The sequence below is a fragment of the Alexandromys fortis genome, unplaced genomic scaffold (genome assembly GCF_014885135.2).
Source record: "Alexandromys fortis isolate MF-2015 unplaced genomic scaffold, M_Fortis_MF-2015_v1.1 scaffold_5, whole genome shotgun sequence".
NCBI classification, from domain to species: domain Eukaryota; kingdom Metazoa; phylum Chordata; class Mammalia; order Rodentia; family Cricetidae; genus Alexandromys; species Alexandromys fortis.
In genome coordinates, this window is record NW_026067924.1 from 16,678,621 (window position 1) to 16,704,640 (window position 26,020).

The 26,020-nt window shown below is 43.8% G+C and overlaps 6 non-coding genes across 6 annotated transcripts; 4 read left to right on the forward strand and 2 right to left on the reverse strand.

Moving 5' to 3' along the window:
• The first annotated feature begins 3,003 nt into the window (after positions 1-3,003).
• Positions 3,004-3,077, forward strand: Trnat-agu (transfer RNA threonine (anticodon AGU)). The gene has a single exon. It is a non-coding gene; the product is annotated as a tRNA-Thr (tRNA).
• Positions 3,078-3,910: 833 nt separating this feature from the next.
• On the reverse strand, positions 3,911-3,984 carry Trnai-aau (transfer RNA isoleucine (anticodon AAU)). Its single transcript has one exon. It is a non-coding gene; the product is annotated as a tRNA-Ile (tRNA).
• A 2,566-nt stretch (positions 3,985-6,550) lies between these two features.
• Trnav-cac (transfer RNA valine (anticodon CAC)) lies at positions 6,551-6,623 on the reverse strand. Its single transcript has one exon. It is a non-coding gene; the product is annotated as a tRNA-Val (tRNA).
• A 5,698-nt stretch (positions 6,624-12,321) lies between these two features.
• Trnas-cga (transfer RNA serine (anticodon CGA)) lies at positions 12,322-12,403 on the forward strand. Its single transcript has one exon. It is a non-coding gene; the product is annotated as a tRNA-Ser (tRNA).
• An 851-nt stretch (positions 12,404-13,254) lies between these two features.
• On the forward strand, positions 13,255-13,327 carry Trnar-acg (transfer RNA arginine (anticodon ACG)). The gene has a single exon. It is a non-coding gene; the product is annotated as a tRNA-Arg (tRNA).
• Positions 13,328-19,735: 6,408 nt separating this feature from the next.
• Positions 19,736-19,808, forward strand: Trnav-aac (transfer RNA valine (anticodon AAC)). The gene has a single exon. It is a non-coding gene; the product is annotated as a tRNA-Val (tRNA).
• Positions 19,809-26,020: the final 6,212 nt, after the last annotated feature.

The following is a 26,020-nucleotide window of genomic DNA, read 5'->3' on the forward strand; positions in this document are numbered from 1 at the left end:
GTGTAAACAGCCCTGGCTGTCCTGGAACTAGCTCCTGTAAACCAGGCTGGCCTCAGACTCACAGAGATCCACCTGCCTCAGCTTCCCGAGTGCTGGGATTAAAGATGTGCACGACCACCACCCGGCAAGACCCTGAGTTTCTAGAACAGTACTTTCCCGTGGGACTTCTCCAGGCTGGGGATAGCAACCAAGATACCTTCGGCTCAGATAAGATGGGGAAACCTTTACCCTGTTACAATAACCTCAATGGTTCAATTGTGAGAAAGAAAAAGTAAATTTGATCAAGGACCTGATGTTAAGAAGACAGCAGCCAATATGACCAGATCTGAGATCTACAGTCTGCTAGATTAGAGTATGAAACACACCCGCTGGGCGTCATTGTAGCGCGCCACGGCGCCACCATGTTCTCAGGGTCTGGCACTAAGCCCGTAGCCGTTTTTTTCTATTGTCCCTAGTTGGTAAACAACTTCTGCTGGCCCAAGAGTAATTTGATTCCCACCTATCACTTGCTCACACGTCTTGCCCACACGATCGCCTCAGTGTGGTCTGAGCCAATCGAACAATGATACATCAAATTGAGCAATGACACGTCAGAGGCAGACCAGGCGCTGTATATATTCCCCGCACGGACAGGCTCGGGGTCTTTTTGCTTCTATCTAAACTTCAGTCTTCTGTGCTCCAATAAAGCGCGTTCCAAGAAGAATCCTGTTGTGGCGTCTTCTCTGCTGGCAGAGTCGCGCGCCGCACGTCATCATGAAGAATGTGTCAGCCTCACAACAGAGACAAACAGTCTAAGAGATGTTCATGTGTAAGATGCAAGCCACAGGGCTGGGAGTGTGGTTCAGCTGGTAGCGTGTCTTGTATGCGTGGGACCCTGAGTCCAGTCCCCAGCACTACAAAAAAGAAGTGCAACTCAGGAGCATTTAAAGAGATGACCAAGCACAGAGACAACCAAAATCCTTTAAATACATATAAATGGGAAGATTTTATTGTAGAGATTTACCACCATGCATTTTTTTTTACTATAAACATTATATATCACTCTAAACATTGTAGGTTCCAAAGCTGATGTTTGGATTTAGGAGTCGACAGTAACGGGCAATGCAAAGTTTCCTGGTGCGAATGTAAGCTATCACCTCAGTGTTCAAAGCCACCGCTGTCCTGAACCATCAACACTGCACTGTGCTTATCAATATTTTCTTTTTCTTCTGGGTTTTTTAAATTAAAAAAAAAATAAAAATGTGTTCTCTCTCAAAAGGGGTGGGGAAACTGGGTAAACTGGCCATTCTGCTTCTAGCTATCACAAGTAAAATACCCACATAGGTGCGTATAGGGAACTGAGAAACGGTGGAAAAATCTTTAGCTTTACTCCTGAGACAGATCTTAAGTAAGTGTCCCCAGGAGGATTTTATGAAGCCATTGGCCTTTAGAAATGATTTCTGTGTGCACAGAGTAGCTTCAGTGGGGTGGTGGCAGGCAGCAAAGGGAGAATCACCTATATTTAGGGCCATAGTGTGTACACCCTTAATCCCAGCTCTGGGAAGCAGAGGCAGGCAGATTCTATAAATTCGAGGTCAGCCTGGTCTACAACTCAAATTCCTGGAGAGCCAGCGCTGTTAACGGAGAGAAACCCTGTCTCAAAGGAAGGGGGGAAAAAAAGAAAAAAAGTTTAAAAAGCGCTTATGTGAGGAGGGGAACGGCAGGGTGGCAGGGTGTGTGGACAAACGGATGGGATGCCGTCTGGGCCACTGTGGGAAGGGACACGCGGATGGGGCCGGTCTGAAAGGAAAGAGTTGGGAGGTAACCGCAGGAAAGCAGATCCACAGCACTGTAAACTCCTCAGCGGCGCCTATCTCTCAGGTCTTGTGAATACAGGTGCCCTCAGTCTTCTCCACAAAAGAACATTCCAGGGAGCATCAGGTGTGGCCAGTGCTTATAATGCCAGCCCTTGGGAGACAGGATGACTGTTGCAAATTTGAAGCCAGTCAGGGCTCAAAGTTCCAGGCAAACCTGGACTTTCTAAAGACCCTGTCTCAAATTGACAGAGACGAGAAGAGAGGGTGGAAGGGAGAGGGGGGGGGCAGAAGGGAGGGAGGAAAGGAAATCAATCTCATTCTAATGCTAAGCTGCCTTCCTCTAAATTCGCCACCACCTTTGCTTGTGCATCAAAGGGACAGGGAAGGTGCAGTGAGGAGGTCTCTTGTTTGCTCAGATGCCCCATCACCACGTCCAAAGTTAGAGACTCTGACAGCATTCGGAAGGGGTTGTCGCGTTTCACCCACGTTTTTATTCATTTCTCCATGTCTTCCATCTAGTTTATTATAACCTGGGGAACAGGGAATTAGTCTGTTTTAACCTCGTGGGGCAAAGAACTAAACAAGAGGCGGGAGAAGCTCAGAAAGTTCCCAGCATCGTGAGAAAAAGCCAGGGTATCTTTGAAAGGTGGGGGCGGGGTAGGGGTATCTCAGGAGAGGGCACGTGGGAGCTCACTGCCTGCACTTCCTACAAAAATCTTCATCTGGGCCTGCTTTCTCTGCCAGATTAAAGCAGGAGAGCCAGTCAAAGCGGCCCACGCTTTAACCCTAGTACTCGGGCAGACAGATCTCCGAGTTTGAAGCCAGCTTTTATGGTAAAATAAATTTATGCTGTTTTGTTCATTGTTTTATCTCCAATACCTGGAAAAGTAAGGACTGAAGCCCAATGGAGAACAACGTTAGGGAACAGAAGAAAATGAGGAAACGTTAAAATATACAGAAACGTCCAATATTCCCTCTAGGGGGCGCAAGTCACCACGAAATAAAATTGTCAAGCATTTAAATTTGAAATTGTTTTTAAGTCTTACATTTACAAAAATATTTCTTAAATGCTGGAAATTCTCTTGGTATAAAGATGGAGACATGTGTGTGGTTTCTTTGGTGCAGGGTCAAGTAAATACGGGAAATAGCTCTGTTTCACACAAGCCATAAATATATGTAGACTATAATTGTATAGGTGCTTAAGGGGGGCCCTGTGGCTTAGCCGGTCAAAGCACCTGTCTAGTAAACAGGAGATCCTGGGTTCGAATCCCAGCGGGGCCTTCTTCCACTGTTGTGTTTTGTCACACTAATGTCGCCATCTCTAAATATGTTGAAAGTGCTTCGTGACATTTATAAATGGTCACACTCTGTACTCAAATATTCCATCTTGGCGAATCCCTGAGTTGAACTCTTTTGACTATAGCGAAGCTCCTAAAGGGTAAATAAATGTCTCATGACACAGAAAACGAGTGAAAGGTCTGCTGTCTACTCTGTTATCTTGCAGTAGAGTGACACCTGAATTCTGCTGTAGAAATTCCGGTGGAATCTCTTAGCCAGTGCCAGGCGACCTTTCCAGTCAAATGACGGCCTCTGATTACCAGTACCAAAGAAATAAGGCATGTCATTTGGTTTGGAACAGGATTCATTTTTACTTTTGAGAACAAGGAAAATAGTTATGCTGAGATTTATACCCTGATCATTCTGTTTTTTAAGAACCTTTAAGAATTTGGAGTTGTCTTTATCATTTTATATGCCACAGAAAAACTCAGTCTTTCTTAGTGTCATAATTCTTTCCGGTTCCTGGTCCTCCTGACTTCCCCAAAGCTAAGCTAACATCCTGCGCCAACATCCACACCGAGTTTAACGTCTTCATTCTTAGGAAATTACATGAGACCTTTCTTGTGTGAAATATAAATACAATCAGTCGTGTTGTTTTTCATCTACACCGTTTTGGTTTTGATGCTAGCCTTGATTAGGGACTTAGGGCAGTAACTATCTCAATGCCTCGCCAAAAGAAAAAACGTGAGATATTCTAAGTAAGTAGAAACTAGATTAACTTGGTGAGTCTCTGGATTTGGTTGAATTAGCCGGCAAATTTAAGAAAAGATCTCTGCTGGCCCGTACGGGGATCGAACCCGCGACCTTGGCGTTATTAGCACCACGCTCTAACCAACTGAGCTAACCGGCCGGCGCCTGGGCAAGTCCCTTTCTTAGGTATACTTAAGAGACGCGATTACTATTTTTGTTTAAATTTTTTTTTTAAAGTATGGGAATTTTGTATTGTTGTTACTTAAAATAAAAGACAAATGGAGACAACAAACAGCCGCCGTTGGTGCCTGCAAACACAACTCTGCTTCTCCAAAGGGAACAGAATCTCTCAAACTGCGAATTCTGACCTGAAAAACCTCTGAGACTTTAGCGCCTTGGAGCCTAGGGGTCGCGCGCTTCCCAGCCCGTCTCGGGGAGGCCCGGCGCTGCACCTCCGCCACTGTCCCCAGGACCTGCCACTCAGGGAGCGGAAATCGGTCTCTAGCTGCAGTACCGCATGAAGACGCCCGGTGGCACCCGCCACTCTTTACCCAAACAAAGCATGTCTGTAACAATGCAAGAGAGCCAACAACCCAGGGCACACAGGTCACCACCGACAAAGGCGTCTGTTTTGCCATTGCCTGCCTTCTGTAGAACGAGCTTGGGAAAGGGCACAACCCCGAGACTTGCCTTAGGTTCACGGTGACTTTGGTGATGGCATCGACCGGCACTTTTCAGATAGGTTCTGCGACTTTATTGTCAGCTGGTACTCATTTTCCAAACTTGGGTAAATATAGAAATTGCAATTGTTGCCTTATTAACAACGAACAAAGGTATTCTTGTCGAATTAATTATAGACCCGGAGCGACCGTGTTTACTCACCAGTTCTCCAAATGAAACTTGTAAACTTTGTGGTTTTGTTTGGTTGGTTAGTTTGAGGTTTTCGTTGTTGGGGACTTGGGAGTTTTTGTTTGCTCTGAGTTTTTAATTTCTTTGTTCTGATTTAAGTTTTAGTTTGTTTTGAAAGTCTCCTGTGTCCTAGACTGGCCTTGAACTTGTTATGTGGCCACTGAAGAACTTCTTGCCTGTCCCCAGAGTTGACGGAATTACAAACCTGGTTATCACAAATGAAAGCCAGCATGCTGCTGACGTGGCTACACACTGTGTTTTTAAGCAGCGGAATACTTCAAAATAACAGTGATTCGGTGAGAGTTTTCCAGAGAAGCAGAACAATGAGATGTGTGCATACACAGAAAGACATTTGTTTTAAGGAACTGGCTCACAGGGTTGTGGAGATTGGCAAAGATTCTTTGGCCACACTGCAATCAAACTCCGGAACCATTTCCCAGGCCCTTTGTGCACTTCCTTGTAAAATCCACCTCCAGGAAAGATGTCTACAAAGTAAGTCCATTGAGAGAGAGTGTCAGTTCCCTCAAACTCTTACCTCAGTATCTACTACTCCAGTTCTTTGCCTTCCTCTCTCCCCTGCAGAACCCTGTTGGTTCTCCCTGGTTTGTCACCAGCAAGAAGCATGAGAGTCAGTTTAGTGAGAAATACCTTTACTGTGTTTGTCCACTAAGCCCACACTATCCACCCCATTAACCTCACACTGCTCCTCACCACATTCCACTGCCCTGTGCTATGTGCAGAGTTGAGCGCAGTCTCCCACACAGCAAGACCCTCTTTCAATGGTCCCTGTGCATGGCCTTCTTTCTCATCGTAGTTTCGAAACTGTCATTCAATAATATTTTGAACAAGATTTGGCAAATGCAGATTCTGATGAAGGATGCTGGCAGGCTACAGACTCAACTGAAGGTTGCACTCCAGTCCAAAGAAAACTGCTGGAAGAATGCAGTTGCCCAGATCCACACCCCCACCCCCCACTCCTGACGTTCACCCCTGATGTTGATTATGGAATACTTACACACATATTCTTTACTAAATGTCCACCGATTTAAATGTGCCTCATCCAGAACCCAACCAAGCAGAAACACCTAGCATGAGTTTTTACTAAGTATCTGGACGCCACAGCCTAGTTAAGATGATACAGAAAATTACCCAGCACAGCGGATGCCTGGTTTTGTTCTGCAGAGTTTCCAGACAAGGTCAAGGACACTTAGGTTCTGACTTGCGTTCATCACACGAACTGGATATCATGAGTCAGGATGATACAGGCTTATGTACTGGCTGGGACTGTGTGTCAACTTGACCCAAGCTAGAGTCATTAGAGAGAAGGGGTCTCAGTTTGGGAAATGTCTCCATGAGATCCAGGTGTAAGGCATTTTCTCCATTAGTGATCAATGGGGGAGGGCCCGGCCCACGGTGGGTGTGGGTGGTGCGGTCCCTGGGCTGGTGGTCCTGGGTTCTACTAAGAAAGCAGGCAGAGCAAGCTTTGGGATGCAAACCAGTAAGCAGCTCCCCTCCGTGGCCTCTGTGTTCCAGCCTTGCTTGAGTTCCTGTTCTGACTTCCTCCAATGATGGGCTATGAGCTGGAAGTATGAGCCAAATAAAGCCTGGTATCCCGCCCCATCATTACTCGCAGGCTTGGCACCTGAGAGGTGCAAAACCAGAGAACCAAAGGTAGGTTCTGCTTCTTATGTCTAAGTGTGGCCTTCTGCCTCGCTCCTCCACACAGATGTAGCCTGCCAGAAAGCACTGAGCACAGCGACACCTTGGTGGATCTATTTTCTTCAAACAAATAGTTACTTCTAAAAAGTTAATCTCAGTGTTTCCGCCCGGTTTCGAACCGGGGACCTTTCGCGTGTGAGGCGAACGTGATAACCACTACACTACGGAAACAACACACGCGCAGACCTTCTAGTGCCACACCCATGTATTACAGACAAAGTTACTATGCTAGGTTTTAGAAATGATCATTTTTAAGGAGGTAGGATTCTCTCTCTCTGTTTTATATTTATAAATTATAAGAAATAGCGCATAAAACTCTGCCCAAACTTCGAGCGAGAGAGAAAAGCTAAGGACACATTCTGCAAAAAAGGATTTCCAGACTATAAACTCTGTCTACACAGCTTACTTCCGTATGTTCAACGCATCCGGATGCTCATTCTTGGAGAAAGAAAACGATTCTTAGGGAATCTGAAGTTAGCACTCTGAGCCCAGGAAGAGGGTCAGAGGCCATTAGCACCGTGGGCAACTATAAGCGTTATTTCCTTTGCAGGCAACCAACTCGACGTAGTCACTTGTGCCAGGATTCTGGAAAATCCTGAGAAGCAAACGAAACCTTGAAATAACGCCACCATCTACAACAGAATGCAAATATCTAAAGGCATGATTTTTGCTCTCTGGGAAACAGGTGTCTTCTTAGGCTGCCTTTATAAAATCACGATAGTGTCAAGTTTCTGTTGTTTGATTGTCCAAAGCAAAGGAGGAGGAACACAGAAAATAATCTCTATAGACCTTAATAAGTGCTCACCCTACCCCAGTTTGTCTTCTGTAGATCATGCATTTTTATCCATCTATATAGTTCTCGTGGTCATTCTTCATAATTAGCCTGTCTTCATGAAGCCTGACATGATAGATTTGCCTGTTTCTTCGGGACTGCCAGTCCTTAAATGTTGGTGATTTGCCTACTTACTTCAGTGCTGGCATTACAAACGTGCGCCCTTAACCCAGTCCGTATAAATCTTAGTGGAGTGCTTATTGTCGTTGTTGTTTGGGATGTTTTGTTTGTTTGGTTGGTTTCTGAGACAATGTTTCTCTGTATAGCCCTGACTGCCCTGGAACTCTCTCTGAAGACCAGGCAGGCCTCAAAATCAGAGCTCTATCTCTATGTGTCTGCCTCTGCCTTTGCCTCCAAAGTGCTAGGATTAACATTGTGCACCAAAACCACCTGCTTTAAATCTTGCTTTTATACTACTACTAAGCATACTTCTCTTGTCTGTTTATCTTCCCTTTCACAGGCCTGGGTCACAGTAGTTAGTGAGTAAAGATATTTCTTCTTCCCTACAAAGCATGGGTAGGACACAAAAACCAGGGAAATTCAGTAGATTAGGGATACTTGCCTGGGTTGACATTTTTGGTAAGATTTAGAAATTTTCTATCTGTGATAAAGTAAGGGTGAAAGGTGAGAACTATGACCTTCCTGAACCAAGTTTACTGAAATGATTCTCTAGTTCCGGCTTCTGACTCCAGTGATAGCTGGGAGTAGCTGTTCTACCCATCCTGAGAATGTTAGTGTCTCTTGCAGAGAGACAGGACGCTGTCCTGTCTGGGGGAGCTGTCCTCTGAGACTCTCCTGATACTCTTCAGGATGTGTCCCTGACCCTTGGGGGTAAAATCAAAGTGTGACTTTTGAGAAGATGTGTCACAAACCAGAAGTACGTCATTTTAGTCATCATTCATTCATTCGTTTATTCACTGGAGACAGCGCCACACTGCAGCCCAGGCTGGTCTAGAACTTGTGCCGATCCTCCTCTCCGCCCCTCAGCCTTCTGGCTACTGGGATTACAGGCCTCCCTGCCACGTTAAATTCCCCATGTGTACTGATTGAAATCCGACAAACCTAAAGAAGAAGGAATTTTGAGGGTGTGGGATCAAGGGAGAAGGGTTATAAACATTGTATCACATCAAACTCATTGCCTCTTAGGCTGAGATTCCTGACCCAGGGTTACAGGTCAAGGGGATGGGGATGGCTCCAAGTGATTCGGGTTAATTAACGCATGAGCCACAGTTAGAGCAAATCAACAAAATGGAACTGAAATATCAGCTCTCCTTTAATACGCTGCAGAGCAAAATACCTACGGACTGGAGAGATTCAAATGCTAAAACGAGATTTATAGGATACAGGCCTTCCTTGAAAATGGTGTCACGCTTCACCAGAGGGCCTTTCGCCACGGTTGTGAGAAACATTCATGCACACAGCTCTAGTGCCCTCAGGATGCGCTGTGATGACTCTTCCTTTCTTCCTAGACATCAGAGTGAACTCAGCATGTTGCGGTCCGGCTGCCCTCGCTCCCCCTGACCGACAGCGGAACTTCCTTGTACTCTGTAATTGACAAGGATGTTTGGGTTTTTCCTGGCCCGTGATTTTCCGCAGAGGTGTTCCCAGTACAGGATGCTCTAATTTTGACCTCTGGCTGCTCAGCAGGTCTCGGGCCATCTGTCTAAAGGTATAAAAGGCTCTAGCTCAGGGCAAATAAAAGTTGCTGTTCTTCCACCTGAAAAGGAGGCTCCGCGTCTCAATCCCGGCACCCTCTGCCAGTCTGGGCATGAAGATGCCCTGGCGCAGCACAGCAATCACTGAGATGAGTAGAAGTCAGAGTGAGAAGGGCCAATGTGGGCACTAGACTACCAAAGACAAGATGGAAATGGCGCGGCCCGATTGCATCTTCCTGGAGATTCCTCACTGCAGTGTGAGAGCATTGAGAGATGGAAATTGTAGAGGATAATTAGAGTTAAATGAGGTCACAACGTGGGACTGTAATCCAGTGCAGCCTGTGTCCTTGTGTGACGGAGGAAAGGACATGAGCGATCTCCCTCCCTACATGCACAAAGATCTCACTAGAATAGAAACAGAAAGCAGAAAGGCGTGTCTTACCAGAAACGAACCCTGGCAGCTCTTTGATCCTGAACTAGCCTCCAGAATTCTAAAAAAATACTTTTGCTATGTGCCGGTGGCCACGTCAGAGGAACAGCAGGTGGCAATAGACTTCAGGAGAGGGGCCCACCAGAATGCAAGGCCCTGATGAGTGAATCTCAGGTAGGCAAGGCTCTGGTGGCTTTGACTCCAGAATATCTCTTGCTACTCCTGTGTCTTTATGTTTGCCACCTCCATTTTTAACTGATATCCGGCATAGTGGGAATGGGTGTTGGGGGGATCCCCACTGCCTTTAATGTGATGTGATTACCTCATGGAAACACCTCATTCTGCTGGGCATTTTTATCTGTGGATTATTATGAAGATGATTTCCTTTTAAGCTGTACTGTTTAAAGTGTTGCCACCCACCCTGGGTAAAGCAAGAGCTGCAGAGGAGAGACAATAGGACCAAAGAAGTGTCATGCACTAGGGCCTGTGAGTTTCTCTTGAGAAATATCCACTATGGTTTAGGTTAACGATTAGAAAAACAAAAGAGTCCTAGGAATTAGCTCGAGTTCTTCCTGATATTGGGAAATCTATTCACGGGGTTGAGCATCATAGCAAAGCTTTAAACAATTGACTTCATGTAACTAGAAAACAAAGATAGTAAGATAGTTGGATAGAACTCTGAAATATGAAAAGTGAAACTAGTCACCTGTTTTTCTAACAATTATAAAAACTCTGTTTATGTAAATAGTTATGACTGAAAGGTTCACGACCTGTAAGAAGTCTAAAAGATAAATATGTATGTGGGTTCTTGGAGATGATTTTTCACCTCTAATATATAAAACGTTTAATTTTGTAGGGATATGGAAAACATGTTGAATTTGACTTGTATTCATTGTAACCATTCACTTAAAAACTAGGATGTGACCACATTGTAATTTCTATATTGCTTAAGATTCTGCTGGGGTATAGATGCTGTAAGGGAAAACGTAAAGAAGGTAGAAGGAAAACACCAGGATGTAGAAGGACGCTATCAGGAAGTAGTGAGAAGGAAGGCCATAGGAAGAAGAAAGAAGGGAAACATTAGAAGAACAGGGCAGAAAAAATAAGAGTAGAACAGGCAACAGAAAGAATAATAAAATAGAAGAGACGCTTTTATCCCTCAGAAAAAGAAGTCTATGTTTTCTTGCCAACTCTGCATCTCGCTCCTGGTCTCTCTGGCCTGCAGAAGGCTGGTCCCTCTGCAGCTATGCAAACCTCCCAATTTGTGACATCTCAGAAAGTAATAAAGGAGAGGCTCTTTAATAACAATAGCATGCAGCCTGTCCTAACTAATGCTCAAGGGGGACTGGCCTCAAGTAGAAAGTTGTCGGTTTATATAGCATAAGTTTTACCATTTCAATCTTACGTATGCTTTTGTCTGAAGATGAATATTTAGATTCCCACCCCAAGTTACACTTTGAGCAGTTAAGTAGGTGAAACAGAAGCTGAAACTGTCGGTTCAGTCTAAAAAAAAAAAAATCTTCAAAGCCAGTGAAGAAACCGTCTAGGGTTCGTTATTTGTTAATTATACATTCTTGTAGGGATTTTCTTTTTTCTCAGAGTTTCTTTGCATACCCTGGGCTGTGCTGGAACTCTCTATGTAGACCAGGCTTTCCTAAAACTCAGAGACTCACTTGCCTCAGCCTCGCAAGTACTGGGATTGAAAGTGTGTGCGCCATGCCCAGCTCTTGGCGTAATATTTTGTAAAAATACATGAATAATCTAACACTAATATGTCTTCCATGGTAATCGTCTATGCACTTTGATCTCAACATGGATTTTACAGTAAAGATTTATATGCACACACACACACACACACCTTATAGTCTCATTTTCTTACATGTTTTCTTTCTTTGAAACGGGGTCTCATAGCCTCGAATTTTCTACGTAGTGGAGGATTGCCTAGAATTTATGCTTCTCCTGCCTCCACTGATGAGGAGAGAGAGTCAAAGGATTATTTGTGTTTATTATCAAGCAAAATCTGTGCTTGGTAATCACAGCAAAGAATGGGGAATCCAAAATGAGTCTCCAGCTGCTCCGCTGCTGGGGCCCGCTAGCCTTCCACGTTCCAAAGGGCCAGGGCTCCGCCTTCTCTCGGGTCCCTTATTTCCCCTCACACGCCTCCTCTCGAGAACTAGAATTGCAGGTGTCTAACCACAGCCAGCCCTGTAACATGCATAATACTTCACTATGCGTGTGTTGCCATAAAGTACCTTCTGAAATTATTCTGAATTATTTAACATTAGCAAGATAATTATTTTTAAAGACTCACATTGTTGATGGTTTCCCCCAATCTTGCAGTTCCAAATAATACAGCAGAGAAGGAGCTCTACCCCAGCAGACACCCTGGAGTGGGCAAACATTTTTAGAAATGCCGTCTCAGAAGGCACATGAATTTTGAGTATGGATAGATTTTGCTAAACTGCCTCCCTAGGGAGCAGTGCCTCTCGAGCTGTGTGGAGAGAGGATGATTGAATAAGATTGTAAGTGTATATACAACTAACTCAGCCTTTATTCCCTAACACAACTATGAAGAAAAATCGATTGTCTGTGAGTACTGGAGTGGGGAAGAAGAAGGTTAAAAACTCTGGTGTGCTGCAATATTGCTATCCATTTATTTATTTATTATTTTTTATTTATTTACTTATTTAAGATGTCCACCTCCTCCCCTTGCTATCCTTTTAAAACCTGTAATTTGGGACCTAAAAGCCTGTAGCGATAGAGTCAAATTAAGAAAGGCTGGGGGGAGAGATCTGATTAGGTTTTGACCAAGTGACTGCCTTCTGTGTATTACTGAAAGGAAACTGTCCAATAGACGGGAGTATGTAGCATTGATAACTTGCAAATGCCTTTTATATGATTTTTTTTTTTGTTTAGGATATATGTGAAAAATAGCAGCTCTGTGCATAGCTAGCTGTGATGGCCGAGTGGTTAAGGCGTTGGGCTCGAAACCCAATGGGTTATTCCCGCGCAGGTTCAAATCCTGCTCACAGCGTACAAGGGCTTTGCTATATCTTTTCTCTCGAAGACCCGTAGCTTTTCCTCTAAAGCATTTCCGTGGTAGTGTTAAACTCTAAAATGTAGAACTCTTTCTTGTTACTTTTAAATTAGAATAAACAGGCTTGAAAGCTACCTAGCAGCAATACCAGCAGTGTAGCATCCAGGCTGACCCAAACTCAATCAGGAAAGGTTTGACCAACTCTGTTGTGTCTTCACTCACATTAACAAACAACACTTAAATAAAATTCAGCCAAGCTTTCTTTTATATATTTTAAGATAACTCCACAGGTAAAAAACAAAATGCTGGGGTTTAAAGTTTTGTATTCCCACGTCTGGCTCATTTTAATTTTCAATTGAACTCTGAGCGTCTAAATTTCTGACTGAATTGAGATTGTAAAACTTAAGATATTTTAACTTTGTGGTGCATACCGGTAATCCCAGAACTCCAGGAGCCTGAGGCAGGAGAATTGCCATTTTGAGGCCAGAATGATACTGTTTCAAAACATCTAAAAAGAAGAGGAGGAGAGAAGGAAGGGGAGGAAAGACTGGGTTTCGTTTCATCACTCGTTCATTGAATCAACCGGGCTGGAGGTGAGAGGTTGTTTAATGTCAGAGGAACCAACTGCCCAAATTAATGAAAACCAAGAGGCGCCGAGAATAGAAGACAAAACTTTTATAACGTAAGTGGCGTACAGGCAGGAAATTCCTTTATGAGTGTAAAACATTTTAAGGGTTGTAAATTACGCAAATAGGACATTTGTTGAGTTTACATGACTTGACACTAGGTCGGCCTTTAATTTAATGGAGTGGCTAATAATAAATAGTGGAGGACTACCCCCTCACGGCGGGCCAGTGGCGCAATGGATAACGCGTCTGACTACGGATCAGAAGATTCTAGGTTCGACTCCTGGCTGGCTCGGCCTAACACTTTTTTTTTCCCCTTTAACTCAAACGAGAAGTTCCTGTTCGATTGTTCAAATCCATAACCGGAACAGATTAACTCTTGAAGAGTCCTGATCTGGCTCTCACTTGATTTTGTCTTGCCCTACATGACCCAACAACATGATATTTCTGAAAACAGAAAGGACTGTACTTCTGAAACATTACCAGCACCGTGTGGAGAAAAAGAAACCAGCACGAAAGACACATACTGCATGTTGTTATTGAAATTAAATGTCCAGACCACCAAAGCTAGAATTAGGACGTATCACCGGTTGCCCGGGACTGGAGAAATAAAAAATTTGAAGTCAGATAGCAATGACTGTTAATGATTCAGTACACGAATAAACACTGGATTGACCACTTTAAAATGTTGAGCTTTAGTGCGCATGAATTATATCTTAATTTTTGAAAAATCACAGTAGCAGAGGGGGGAATTAAAAATTGATTAATATTTTATTCGTTTATCCTGCCAAGCCCTGAGCTGGGCTCCACCGGTGGCTAAGCTTCTACCGTCCCTGAGCTCCTCCTGGAGAGGCGAGAAAAGTGGCAGCTACTGAGGCTAGAAAGCGGCCTGAGAAATTGTTCATATTTGAAAACGATCTTAGACAAAATTAAGAGTCAGAGGGTAGAGGAAGATCCAAAAGTGCAGTTTGGGGGCAGTGTCTGAACAGGTGAATCTGCCTTCTAAGGTTTTCCTCGACGTGAGGCTTGAGACATGGAACAGGGAGAAGGTGCTCGAAAGGCGAAATCCAAAAAGAACACAGATTAAATTAAATCGAGATATGCACCATATTCTCCTTCCAGAAGTTTATCTATATCACATAGTTTGAGTTTTAACCCGTGCTAGGATTAAAAGAATGAAATTACACGACGCCCAAACTGTGTTTAACCCACGCCCAGTTGAGATGGACGGGAAACGCGGGAGTGTGGAGAGCCTCTGACTTTCTCGTGTTAGAGAACCGCTGACATACAGACTCCACGGCGAGTGTACTTTGTGCAGAGCATCACTGCGTGTAGCCAGTCTGGTCAGCCCCAAGGCACGTTGGATATTTTATGGTGAGTCTTTCATCGCTTCCCACTCTGCGTGTCAGTTTTCCTCAGGCTATACTGCCTGTAAATTACCGGACTGACGGAACACGAAGCTGGTCACAGTTTTCCTGTGCTTCCTTTTCCGATGCGTGTACACGCAGGGCTGTGTTGAAACATGTGCCCCTTCTGACCTAAAGACTACAGACAACTGAGACACGCATAGTTTTCATTTCTTGACTCATCTCTGAGCTGAGGTCTCCTAGTTACCAAAACAGTCTGAAATCTAAGGAAAGGCATCCAGAGAGAAGGACCAGGGCATATGAACAAGTGGTTTCACCCACACACATAAAATAAAGATGAGCTCCCCGAGTGAGAGGGAGGGACAGCTTCCCAAGGAGATACAACCTCATTTTATAATGAATTGTTGAATCTAAGTGTGGATAAGAAAGAAATTATGAGCTCAGAGTAAGTGTTTACATTCTTGCTAAAAAAAAATAAGAAAACCCTTTCTGACGTGGGTTAACGACTCTTAGAAACACGACTCTTAGAAAACATGATGAATCAAGCCCTCTATGGAAGACAGGCAGGCATGTTCTACAGTCAGAAGAGGAGTTGGCGAAGACCATGTCTGATCAGTGAGATATGTGGAGAATATTTCTAGAACTCTCAAAGCTCATTAGTAAGAATACCACCTGTGCTGGGCACGGGCTACAAGCTGTAATTGCAGCATTTGAGAGCCCAGGCAAGAGGATCTGGAGTTCAAGACCAGCCCAGGCCCTGTCTCAAAAACTAAAACTAAAAGCGAGCAAATATTTTAGCGCACACAAAAGTATACCTACAAGAGCTAAATAATCACAAGAAAAGATGCTTACATCTTTGGGGAGATACAAATTAAAGCCCCTAAGATGCCTGAGTATTTAGGATAGCTAAAACCAGCAACTGTTGGGGACGGTGTGAAGGATTGCAAACACTGGCCCACGGCTGGTGTGTGGCTTTCAGAAACAACTAAGCAGTTTGGCCTTAAACTTGTGAGGCGAAGGAGACCACAGGACATTAAGAACCCTCACTGTCATGAGAGGGACAGCAACAGATTCTGAGAACAACTGCGCAAATAGCAGCTGCCCATCCCATCAGGCCCAAGGATGCTCCAATAACTAATCTTTCTCTGCTGAAGAGGTAACCAACCCAAGGATCCCACCTCCAGCCCATCCCCCATGGTTTTGGGGGTTGTTGTTGTTGTTTTAGGATTCTCCTTGATGATTGGATTGTCTCCTACTTAAGACAATTGAAAACTTCATGTGGATTGATGCTTTCCTAAACGTCTGGCTGACCCTTCCCTTGAAGACTGATCTGGCTGTCTGCTCGGTGAGGGAGTCTCCTATCTCTGCCCGCAATCCTACAGGATCGCTGAGAAGCTTATCCCTGATGCAGCTGCCTCAGCACTCAACAGGGTTTCCTCAACCGCTCCTCCTGGAGTCAATTGTCTCAACCCAAGTTTCTTTAGCTGAAAACCAGATTTAGAGGGCCCATCCCCGATCGCTATGGCCTAAAAGTACCTTGACTTCTATTCAAATACCTGCTTGATACTGCTTGTCTGGGAGGTAAGAGAAAACACTCAAAAACTGGAATTTTACATAAAGAACTCTTTCCTTCAGGAGGGAAGATGAGCTTAAAGGTTCAGTAAGATTCTGCCGGGAGTGGGACTCGAACCAGCGGATATGTCTGTTGGCTATTAAATCTAACACCTTAAATATTCTGCCACCCCAGTCAGTAATAGAAAAACTTATCTGTCGTACCATACTAGATGATAATATCTAATCTGAGCGGTTATGATGTTTTATCTATAAAATCTGGAGTTAGGTTTAAAAGAAGCAAAGCCTTGTAGCGATGGTTAAAAGGTAAAAAAAAAAAAAAAAACTCATAACTCATACAATTTAGCCACTAAATTGTGCCACATATTATACTTAGTGTTAAAGGCAAGTGATCCCTGATTGTGTGACACTGCAGTAAATGAAGACTAGGGTTTTTAAAATAAAAAAAAAATACAGGGAATGTAATAAAAGATTCGGTGTGCAGGAAAAGTAAGTGGAGTCATGATGAGGTGGAGGTGGAAGGCAGCATACGGGCTCATGAGCCACTAGTCACTATCCAAGCCCACTGATCGCTTAGTCCGACGACTAAGGTTGAAGGACGCCATGGCGCACGCGCGGAGCTGGACTCCACTACAAGGTCATTAGCAGCTAAGCGTTTTTTAAAGAAGAGCTGTAACTGCTCAAGCGTCGTTGTCAGTACCAACCATGTATTTGTTGTAGCACGTATCCGGGCAACAACGTCTGCGGACCGGTCCCTCCCGGCTTGATCATCCCTGGTTGGAGGGAAGCGTGTGGACCGAGAAATCGCAGGTAGAAATAACAGAGACACAGAAGAAATAGACGACGGTAGATTCAGGAGACGACCGTGAATACTGAAGCCCCGGCTTTGTTTTTCATCCCCCTTTTATGCCCCAAGCCAAATGAGAGGGCAAAAGGACATTTTTATCAGGACACAAGGAAAAAAACAAGAGTTCAAAACATTAAGAAGCAAAACATCCAGTAGCCAAACACCTTAGGCCAAACATCCTGTTACCTAGGCAAGACGTGTTGCAACTTCACCTTAGGCCTGTTGCTTGACCTTGAAGGAGCAAAACAAGCTTGAACTCTCACCCTAAGTCAAGACGGAACGGAGTCGCTTCTATGGGCTCCCACAGTCCTTGTCACAAGCCACAAGCAGAGAACCCACCATGTCAGCAGGACACTGGCCAACATGGAGGCGATGGGGAAAGAGCTCACTACAGCACGTCTCAGGCGATGGGGAAAGAGCTCACTACAGCACGTCTCAGGCGATGGGGAAAGAGCTCACTACAGCACGTCTCAGGCTGGGTATTTGGAAGATTGTGTCAAAAGTCTGTGAAGATTTCTAGAGTGAGATTAAATAAATCATAAGGTAAAGTTAATAATAAAAGTTCTATACTTCAGAAAATATTGAGGGCCACAAAAATAAATACCCCTCCGTTGTTTTGGTTTCCAGAGAAAAGAACCAAGATGTGTGGAGGGGGAGATAGAGAATTCACGGTAGAGCCTTTGTCTACCATGCACAAGGCCGGGTGTTTGACGCCCAGCACAATAGACAAAAAGGGTTATGTCAGCTACCCCACACAGAACAGAAGGGGCACAGTTCTCCCTAACTTAACATCATTAATGCAGAACATTCGGCTTTTGTGGGGGAATTCCTGAAGCTTGCCAGGTTCACAAACATGCCTTCCTCAGGGAATAATGAATGTATCATTCAGCTCATTAGTACATTCATCTCAGGGTTCTGCCTCTGAACTCCCAGGTATTTGGTGCCCATGAGCAAAAAGGCCTGAGAGACTCTGACCTCTGTGTATTGAGTGAAATCCAGGCTTGCCAGGACTAAGAGCTGATCAGGAATGACGTCTAAAGAAGGACAATATTTGATGTTGTCTTACCCCCTACCATGATATACAGAAGAAGGCTTAAAAATATATTATTCTTGGACTGGAGAGCTGGCTCAGCCGTTAAAGGCTAGGCTCACAACCAAAAATATATTAGGGTTCTTGCACTGTATAGTAGAGTCATTTGTGGATTTAAATTTTTTAATGCTTATCTAAAGAGTTTAAATATATATCAGGCTTGAAGGCTGGCTCAGTGATTATGAGTGCTTGCTGCTCTTGCTAGTACCCCAGCTTGATTCCCAGCACCCATTTTGGGTGGTTCACAAGCACCCATAATTCCAGGTCCGAAGTGACTAGTGCCCTCTTCTGGCCTCTCCTGAGCACTGCACTCAGACAAGCATTCACGTACAACTAAAAGTTTTTACAATTTAAATACCCATACATAGCAAAAATTATATATATATATATATATATACATACATACATACATGTGTGAACAATTTTAGAGTTAGAAACTCGAATGTGTGAGTAATAACAGACATGCAGATATAACGACTCTCCTATCTGCTGGTGGGAGCTCTACTGCAATCACTCAGGAAAGCAACCTAAAACTTTACAATCAAATTTAGAGTAGCCACACCCAGTGCTGGTGCCCACCTGTAATCCCAGCAATGAAATAGAAGGGTCGAGAGTTCAAGGCCAGCCTTGGCTACATGATCCCCTATCTCAAAAAGAAAGTTCCTTACGTCCAGTCATCTAGGTATTCTTTCCTAGTTTGGTATGATTTTCATGTCCAATATCCAAAGATACAGTGTCACTTGTAGGAAAATATTAATAGCAGCATTAATATTGATCTTCCAAAGTTGGATTCAACCTTAGTGCCATCACTGAATAGTAAATAGCTAAAGGGTCAAGAAAAATAATGGAGTACATGGAACAACCCATGTAAACCTTAGGGAGTTCAAAACCAACTTCGCGTAGTGAGATTTCCCCTTGCTAACGTTCTCTGGGCTTCAGATTGTTTTACTGCCTTTACCTTCTCATCTTTTGGTCCGCGTGTGTTTCTGCTTTTCAGCACTTCTTGTGTCCTGCGTACTGCAGTGTGAGGTGCAGACAGCAAAGGCTCTGCCCAGTCTGCCATCATTATAGTTAGGTTTAGCCCTGCTCTACTGTGCGATTGTTCACCACTAGGGAACAAATGTGTGGCCCCTGGTGCTGTACGTACACGTACATTTATTATCAGAGCACAGATACTTGTTCACTGATAGCTGTTTATACTGAATACAGTTTTCCTGTCCTGCCTTGAAGCTTCTCAGACACACCCGAGCCACTAATTTCTAACTTTCTCCTGCAAACAATACCGTGATCATTCGCTTCGTCCTCAAGAAAGTGTCTCAATGAGTAGTTCGTGAAAGTGTTAGAACGATGAAAATTCAGCGAGGCGTTTTAGCCTAAGGATAGGAAGATAGGAGAGGCTCACTCAAGTCAGGAAAGGAGGAAACAAAAACATAAGGAAATCCCTTTAAATAAAATTTCCCAGGAGTTCACCTGAGATTTCTCTGCCTGGAGCTCGCAGAGCAATTACAGCTGTACCGGCCCCTACTTCCTTCTTTGGGCTTTGCCACTATTGAATTTAAGAATCAAAGGTATGAAGACAGTAGGATCCTTTTTTGCTTGGTTGGTTGTTTGGATTTTTTGTTTGGTTGGTTGTTTGGGGGCGGGGGCGGGGTTCTCTATGTATTCTCGGTTATCCTGGAACTTGCTAGGTAGACCAGGCCGATCTCCACTCAGAAATCGGTTTACGACTGCCTTCCGGTTGTGGGGATTAAAGGCGTCCGCCACCACTGCCCCGCTAATAGGATCTATTTTTAACTAATTCAGAAAAGCACAGCTCTAACTAAGGGCGTTTCCGTAGTGTAGTGGTTATCACGTTCGCCTAACACGCGAAAGGTCCCCGGTTCGAAACCGGGCGGAAACATAGTTTTTGGGGTTTTTTTTTTTTTTTTTTTTTTTTTTGGCTTAAGTGCCAGGTCTTAAATTTGCCTGCTTTTCTTTGCAGTAAGACTGCCAAATACAATGACAGTTAAAACGTAGCTTCACTTTAGCCACTCCTGACCAAGCGGGTAGCTCCTTCACCGAGATGGGCAAAGTGAAATAGGGGCTAAGCAGAGATACAACAGTGCAGACTGACGGAAGTGTTTTGGAGTTTCTTCTTTGGTGTCGTTTTTGTTTTAGGTTTTTTGTTTTGTTTTGTTTTCCCTAATTTTTTTTTTAAAAAAAAAGTGTCTTTCTTTTAAAAAAATGATTAGGGATGAAGAGATGACTCAGCAATTAAGAGCATTTGTTGAAAGTTTAATTCTCAGGACTCAGGTCACATGCCCCCCCCCATACACACACAATTAAAAAATAAATTTTAAAGAAATTTTAAAAAATAATTTAATATAAAAATCACTTTATTGTAATGAATGGCTAAATTTTTATTTGTGAGTTCATGCATGCCTTTTCATTGGGATGGTTGTTTTTTGTTTTGTTTGTTTGCTTGCTTGCTTTGTTTGTGTTTTTGGTTTATTTGTTTTTCTTTTGTTTTTGAGACAGGGTCTCACTGTATAACCCTGGCTGGCCTGAAACTCACAGGTATCTATATGCCTTTGCCACACCCCACCCCCAGTGAAGGAATTACAAGGATATGCCAGGGTACCCCAATGTGGGGAATATCTTATGCAGAAAAAAAATGTGTTAAATGTGTGGAGAATCAGATGTGTTAAACACCTATAGCTAGGGATGACTAAACATTGACAAGCGGCCCCTTGTCAAATATGAGAATTCTAAGTTTTGTGTTATTCCGGTATTATATTTGTCACTTGTTGCTCTTACCTGCATGCAATTCTGTGTGTTCTATAAAATGGTATGTCCTCAATATTATGCAGTAAACGATGAGTTTTAAAGTTTTGGTTCCTTTACATATGTGTTCTACTAGATATAACCCAAAATATTCTCATGCTTAAAGATGCACTCAGGGCAGACTGGAGAGGTGACTCAGCAGGTAAGAGCTGCTCAGAGGCCTGCAGGTTTATTCCCAGCAAATGACTGTAACTCCAGTTCCAAAGGACCTGCTGCCCTGTCCCTGTCCCTGTCCCTGACCTGGGCAGGCACCTGGCAAGTAGCACACAGATACACAGGCAAGCAAGACATAAATACATTTCAAATAATTTTGAGGTCCCAAAATGTGAGCCTATTCTACTTTGTCTGAAGGTCAGAGAGTTTGGCTCTCTCAAAGTTGTTAACAACTAGTGTGGCTACACACCCTGACCCAGGATGTGGTTACTTGGTGCTTTGGACATTAAGATGGCCCATAGAGGTAGGTCTGCTCCATCCTGAGTCAAGCATACTTCTGCTCCTTTTTTTGAAATAGGTTTGACTTAGGGAGTGGCTGCCTACAGGATACTTTGTCTAGGATGTTTTCACTGCCCCAACCATCAGATACTTTTCTCAAGAAATACTAGCTTGATTGTCTCAAACTATTGAAGCAAGTAACTGTTCTAGTTGTCCTTTGTATCATGTTAAAGCAGTGTTTTGCCTTCTTCTCCCCTTTTGTGTATGGAAAATTAAACACCTGGCGAACTCAGAAGTCAGAACTCAGTATGCAGAGGAGACTGAGTGGCCCTCCCAGTACTATCCTACGTCTCTGTGGTTCTTTCTTATCCCTGTTCCTCCTACCTAACTTTCCTAATCCTCACGCCCTACCCTAACCCAAACATTCATGATCGTACTTTTAAAGAAATTTCTTCTCCCCTTGCCGAAAGATTTTCTTTCAGATAATCTTGACTTCCAGCACGCAGCATTGCTTTTAAGAGTCTTCCTGTGTTCCCTCTCTCCACAGAACAGAGATGAGTTTAAAGAGGTAAGAGCGGTTCCGGCAAAAAAANAAAAAAAAAAAAAAAAAAAAAAAAAAAAAAAAAGGAACTTTTTTCGTACCCGGGAGAAAATGTCTTAAACGCGCCTATCACAACATCCACCAGAGAAGCTTCCAACCTGGAATCCGGAGACCCTGAGAAGGATCTGGAAGAAGCTGCTTGCTAGCGTTAGGTACAAGGCGGGCTAACGAGAAGCCCTGGAGCTCGCGGGCTCCTCTCCCTTTGGGAGGAGGGGACCCAGCGGGTTCACGGCCTCGAGAGGACGCCGGGGCGTGTGTGTGTCTGCTGCTCCGTTTCGCAGTGTTTTATTTTATTTTGAGACCGGGTCTTACACTCTTTGTAACCCACACTGGCCTTAAATTCATAGCTATTCTCCTGCCTCAGACTCCAGAATGAACCACCACACGAAACTTCATTTCGTAATCGTATTATCCTTCAATATCTGGCTCCTTCCTCTTTCCTGACGGGTAAGCCTGCGCGGCCTGATCATTGTCTCTGGATTCCAGAGTGCCCACGCTCTCGTAGTAGGCGGCTCAGTCCTTTAATTCGATAAACGAAGGTAAAGCAAAAGGTGTGCAACCCAATTTCTGCGATTTCTCTGGCCTTCCGGTCTTCCTGAAGTGGTCCTCGAAGATCCCCTGATGTCTGACAAACAGGATTCCTGATGTTTTCTTCTTTCCAGAAAATTATTCTGAACAGGAATCAGTTGGCTTTGTCTGGGATGCAGTGTAGTGGATCGGGAGTATGGCGTGGGGTAACAGCTCTGAGATCTGCTTCTCAGACCTTCCGAAGATGCTTCCCCACCCCGCCGCCTGCTTCCTGCCCTCCCAAAGAGCCGTTCTGTGCTAGGACAGTGGCGGCTTTCGCGTTCACAACTGTCAGAGTCGGTGCTTAGCCCTCGATGCGCACAAGCTGATGGGCTCCAAAGAACCAGTGATGCAGAGGATCAGCCGGGGCCAGCAGTCTCGCCGGGCCAGACAGCTGCACTGCTTCTAAGACAGACGCCCGGAGGCGAAGAGGCGAAGGCCATTTTCGAGAGCCGGTTAAAGCAATCTTGACTCTTTGAGGCGCACAGGTGGCAAGTGCACGCTCTCCACACCCCCCTCCCCCGCCCCGGCCTTTTCTTAGGTTTGTTTCCTTTCTGAGCCTCCACGACCTCTGTTGTAAGCCTTCTGCCTCAAAGCAGTCTGGATTGGAAATCATTCATTAGTACTGGGAAGCCTTAAATGAGCGCCAATCCTCCCGTCGCAGCTTCCCAGATTGCTAGAATTACATGTGTGAATAACCACATAACCACACCCGACTCCGCAGCCGTTTTGTTGCTGCTGCTTGTTTTGGTCTGGTGGCTGTTATTTGCGAAGGAGCGTGGCATACCCCGCCTGAGCACTTAGGGTGCTTGACTTTGCTTTGGTCTCGGAGGCTGTTCCCAGTGCAAAGAAAATTAAAGCAAACGATGCAAAACTGAGCTTAATCATTTTACCCTTAACTGAGTTGAGCCCTGAAGCTTCAAATGTTCTCCCTAATTTTGATAAAGTTCGTAGTCTTCGTACACACTTTTCACAACTAATTTACTTTCTATTCTAAGCTCGAACAATGACTGCTTTTTCTTAACTATAATTGTTGATGTTTTTTAAAGGGTGAAGAATGGTTCTTGCCCACCTGTGGAGTGTGTGTGTGTGCCGTAAGAATGATAGTGACACCAACCAAAGTCGAGGGCTATCAAGAACAACCAAGGTTCCAGTCAGTGGCTGAGACCCTTTTTATCAAAGCACACTGTAACTAAGGTGTGAGAACCACACAAAGACACCCACCTTTCACCATTTTCTCTTTATCATCTCACCAAAGAGAAAAGCATCTTAGACCCCAGTCTAGACAAAGAAATATATTCAGTAGCTTACATAAAAAATAAAAAAACAAAAACAAAACGCTGTAGCAAGATATCCTGGCCTCGAGCAGCGAGCAACAGCAGAGAGGGAGGGGTTGATTCTGGTGGGGAATCTTGGTAAGCTAGCACAGTCTACAAAAGGGCAAGTCAGGGCACTGGGGAGTGAGAAAAGTGCCCAGCTGCAGACCAACTGCCCCTACCGCGATACCTACTCTCCAGTGCCTCAGCAGTGTGCCCTCTGCCTTCTCCCAGAAAAAAAAAAAAAAATTGTGGGGTCCGGTACTACTGCTACGGAATCTGAAGCGCACCAGTCAGGAGATCTGGTTGGGATGTAATATGAACCTGAGTGAGCTTCTTCTATTTCTGATGTGGACATTGCAGATGGATTCATAAAGTAACGATCAAATCTTCTTTTTAGAACTATTTGGTTCGTAGGTAAATACCGCTAGGGATTTACCTAATGTTGACCCTGTATGTGGTCGCTGCCCAGCTCCACCTTTTTGTTCTTGTCCTGGAATTGTGTGATCTAGAACTGGTTCTGACTCCAGCCAACAGGCCCCAGTGAAAAGTCTCCTCATTTTGTTGTCTTTTCCAGACTCTGTTCCCAGCAGCTGTTGATTTATAGTGTATAGAGCTTCAATCTTAATCCTTGATTCCATTCCATGGAAATAAAAGGTGTGCTGTATGTTCTCCTGTAAGATTGTCTTGCAAGTTAGGCTTTCTCTTTACTACAAATATAAACTTATTTTATCCTTATAAAAAAATAAACGATTGCATTATCTTGAATTTATTGAGCATATTATAAATTATGAAAAATTTGATATAATGTGAAAATTTAAATGCAAGAATAAACATTTATTTTATTTGTTTCACTTTTTAAAAGACTTATTTTGAGATGCTTCAATGCTGTATATGTGTGTGCGCGCATATAAGCATGTGAGTTCAAGTGCCTGCGGAGGCCGAAGTCATCAGAGCACCTTGAACTTCCATTTAAACTCCTTTAATATGTGTGAGTGTGTGTATCTGTATATAATTAAGAACAATCATACAAAGCTGGGTGTTGTCGTGCACACCTTTAATCCCAGCACTCTAGAGGCAGAGACAGGCAGATTTCTGTGAGTTCGAGGCTAGCTTGATCTATGAAGCAAGTTCCAGGACACACAGGACTGTGATACGAAGAAATCCTGTCTGGTAAAACCAAAACAGAGAAAAAGAAGAGGAAGAGGAAGATGATGATGACAATTCAGACAGCAGCAGACTTTTATGCTGTTCTCTGGGATCTTTAATGTTAGTTATCCCTCCCCATACTCCTTCCTCTACCTTACCCTCAGCCCCCACTTCACTTAGCCCTTTCTTGTCTTTATTTCTATAACCCCCTTCATTCTACTTATGTTTTATCCTCTTTCCCTTGAGAACCACCTCCATTGTCCCCTTACTAGTTTCCTGACCTCTCTGGGTATCTGCGTAAACAAATGTCTAAAGATTCAAATCTAACATCCACACGAGACAAAACATATTTGCCCTTCGGGGTCTGTGTTACCTCACCAGGAATGACTGTTTCTAGCTTCAGTGACTTACTGGTGAATTTCATAATTGCATTTTCTTTGCAGCTAAATAATATATCGCTGTGAAAATGTACCACTGCTTTCTTCTCCATTCACCAGCTGGTGGACATCTAGGCTGTTTCTACTCCTGGCTGTTGTGATTAAAGCAGCAATGAAGATGAGTGAACAAGTATCTTTGTGTAGAGGGGAGAGTCCTCTGAACATATGCCCAAGAGTGGTGTATCTGATCATGTGATAGATCTCTTTCTAGTCTGCTGAGGAAACTCCACGTGGATTTCCATAGCGGTTGTACCAGTTTACACCCCTTTCTCACGTTCACGCCAGCATTCATCACCGCTTTTTTTTTTTTTAAATCTTAGCCATTCTCAGTGGAGTAAGATGAAATCACAAAGTAGTTTTAATTTATGTTTTCCTGATGGCTAAGGATGTTGAACATTGAAAAAAAAATTTCTCAGCCATTTGTATTTCTTCTTTTGAGAATTCTGTTTAGTTCCATGCCCCAATTTTGAATTAAGTTATTTGTTCTCTTGGAATTTAGATTTTTTGGCTTTGATTATTTTGGTTACCAATCTTCTTTCAGATGTATAGCCAATAAACATTTTTTTCCCATGCTGTACACGGCCTCTTTACATATAGAGAAGATCCATATGGTTGTTGAACGCGATTGTCGGAGGGAACTTGAGACGTACGCTTTTCACCAAGTGCTCCTAAGAGGAGGTTGAACCTAGTGTTATGACGCTGCATTAGACTAGCGCTCACTCTCAGAACAGCACAAAGAGCACATCTTCACTCTCTATCGTGTTCCCTAGCTTTGTGTTTGTGTTAG